Source organism: Temnothorax nylanderi, unplaced genomic scaffold (genome assembly GCF_030848795.1).
Source record: "Temnothorax nylanderi isolate EJ_2023f unplaced genomic scaffold, tnyl_v1.0 TNYL_tig0157_pilon, whole genome shotgun sequence".
Taxonomy (NCBI): Eukaryota; Metazoa; Arthropoda; class Insecta; order Hymenoptera; family Formicidae; genus Temnothorax; species Temnothorax nylanderi.
Genome location: NW_027249219.1, coordinates 419,602 through 422,324, shown reverse-complemented (window position 1 = coordinate 422,324; position 2,723 = coordinate 419,602). Strand labels below are relative to the sequence as shown.

General features: G+C 31.4%; 1 long non-coding RNA gene across 1 annotated transcript; it reads right to left on the bottom strand.

Annotated features, from left to right (window-relative positions):
* Positions 1-518: 518 nt before the first annotated feature.
* On the bottom strand, positions 519-1,370 carry LOC139777676 (uncharacterized). Its single transcript, XR_011719407.1, has 2 exons — positions 789-1,370; positions 519-708 (listed from the first exon to the last, which is right to left on the bottom strand). It is a non-coding gene; the product is annotated as an uncharacterized lncRNA (long non-coding RNA).
* Between the last annotated feature and the right edge of the window lie 1,353 nt (positions 1,371-2,723).

The window sequence follows — 2,723 nt, the reverse complement described above, 5'->3', positions numbered from 1 at the left end:
TACATTTAACGCCAATAGATTTCCGCATCACCCTTGAGGTACTATTGTAAATGCGTTTTTTTTTTTAGTGGTTTCCCCAGTAGGCCTATTCTACTGTAAAGAAATCCGTGCTTTGAATCTCAAAGAATTATAGAGGGAGAGGGAGAGGGAGAGGGAGAGGGAGAGGGAGAGGGAGAGGGAGAGCAAGAGAGGGAGAGGGAGAGAGAGAGAGGGAGGAGAGAGAGAGAGAGAGAGAGAGAGAGAGAGAGAGAGAGAGAGGAGAGAGAGAGAGAGAGAGAGAGAGAGAGAGAGAGAGAGAGAGAGAGAGAGACTGAGAGAGAGAATCGAAATTATTAATCTATTACGAATACAGTTACAATTTATGTACAATTTATATTTTTTAAAAATATATAGGTTTATACATATATAAAATACACATATATAAAATTGTATAATTGTAATTTATCATTTTTAGTGTAATTTATAATTTTTTTTATGATTTTTTTTCGTCATTTTCGTCCTCAGCGTCTCGTTTCCGCTTATTCTTTTTATTTTTATCATCCTCCTTCTTTTCTTCCTCCTTTTCCTCCTTACAATTTTCTTTCTTCTCACATTCTTTTTGTGATTCACATTTTTCCTTACAATTTTCTTTCTTCTCACGTTCTTCTTGTGATCTTTCAAATTCCATCATTGCAGTTATCAGTATATCGTCATAACCATCTTCTAATGCTAAAATTTTATATATTAAAAGAAATCATATAAACAATTTAAACATCTGTATTAACTAATTAATTATTATTCTTACTTACCATTTCTCAATTCTTCCAATTCTCTCAATCTCTCTATTGATTCTTCATTTGAATTCATTTCATTATTTACTGCTTTTATTTCTGATTTATTTTCCATGATTCTGACATTTAATATGTGAAATTAGCAACTTATTCCACTTCTTCTTTTTCTCCTTATAAACAGACGACGTAATGTACATTTTTTTAAAAATCACGTATATTTTTTTAAACAAAAATTGGAAATGTTTCACTCTATTTTTTCCAATTTTTTTGGAGAAATAAGTGATTAAATCTCAAAGAAAAACTATAAAAAACTATAAAAACTATAAAAAAAAAACTATACACATCATGGCACTCCCCGGAAAATTCTACCCCTACTTCATATACTTTTGGTAAAATTTCGGTCCACTAACGAATGTAATTCGGTCAATTATTTCCCGAAAAATTAGATAAATTAAAAGAATCGGTTTCCAGAAAATCGGTAATGAAAAACTATACACATCATTGCACTCCCCGGGAAATTCTACCCCTATTTCATATACTTTTGATAAAAATTCGGTCCACTAACGAAGAGATTCGGTCAATTATTTCCCGAAAAAATAAAAAAAACCGATTTCTAGAAAATCGGTAACAAAAAACAATACACATTATGGCACTCCCCGGAAAATTCTACCCCTACTTCATATATTTTTAGTAAAAATTCGGTCCACTAACGAATGTGATTCGGTCAATTTCCCGAAAAATTGGAAAAATTACAAAAATCGGTTTCCAGAAAATCGGTAGCGAAAAACTATACACTTTATGGCACTCCCCGGGAAATTCTACCCCTGTTTCATATACAATTCTTTGAAATTTGGTCGATTATTTCCCGACTTCGGTAGATTATTTCCCGAAAAATTAAAAAAATTAAAAAAATCGATTTCCAGAAAATCGGTAACGAAAAATTAACCACGACATTTTCATCCCCGGGAAATTCTACCCCTATTTCATGTACCTGTGGTAAAAATTTGGTTTACTAACGAATGAGTAGTTCGCGTACATACATACATACATACATACATACATACAGACGACGGTACTTATATATATAAATGATAGATTTCATAATGAGCCGGCACTGGTTTCTGACATTCACCCGACTTTAAGAAATATTATATCATATATCCAATTAAAAATTTTATTACTCTTTTTAAACTGAATTTGTTTCTTAAGATGATTTTTGAAAAATTATATATTTGTGCTGGTTATGACATATGTAGACTATATATAACACTTACATCAAATTAAGAAGTAGTCTACCACGTAAGGCAGTTGGCTCACGATCCAGAGGTCCCGAGGTCCCGAGTTCGAATCCCACCAAGGTAAGTGTGTTTTTCAAATACAAGAAAATATTTATAATCATAGACTGCATCTTAAGAAACAAATTTAGTTATAAAAAAGTAATAAAACTAAGAAAAAAATAATTTTTTTTTATGCCGGGTGAATATCGGAAATCAGTGTCCTCTAGTATTAAGAGGACTGCAATCTTGTAGTCCTGTAATCCTGTAATATTTTCCTGTAATCCGAGCGTATAGTACGAAAATATTACAGTATATTACAATACTTCAGTCTGTAATTTTGTGTAATACTTTTATGTAGTTCCTGTAATATAATTTTCTGTAATCCGCTGTAGTTTCTTTCCGTAAGGGATTCTATCAACTTAAATTTGACAACAAAAGTTGGAATGCAATACAGACACCTAAATAAAGATTATGACATGCATTATTTCTACATTACGGGTAACGTGGTTTTTTGAATTTGTTGTTTAAACAAATTTTTAGCAACAAATTCACCGATGTTCAAGCATTTGATTATTGAAATGTGTTTTTGGATTACCTAGATGTAATTTAAAATCAAAACCAAATCCCAGATCGCTGGCGCCTATTAGTTATAGACAATTATTTTTTTATTATAAAC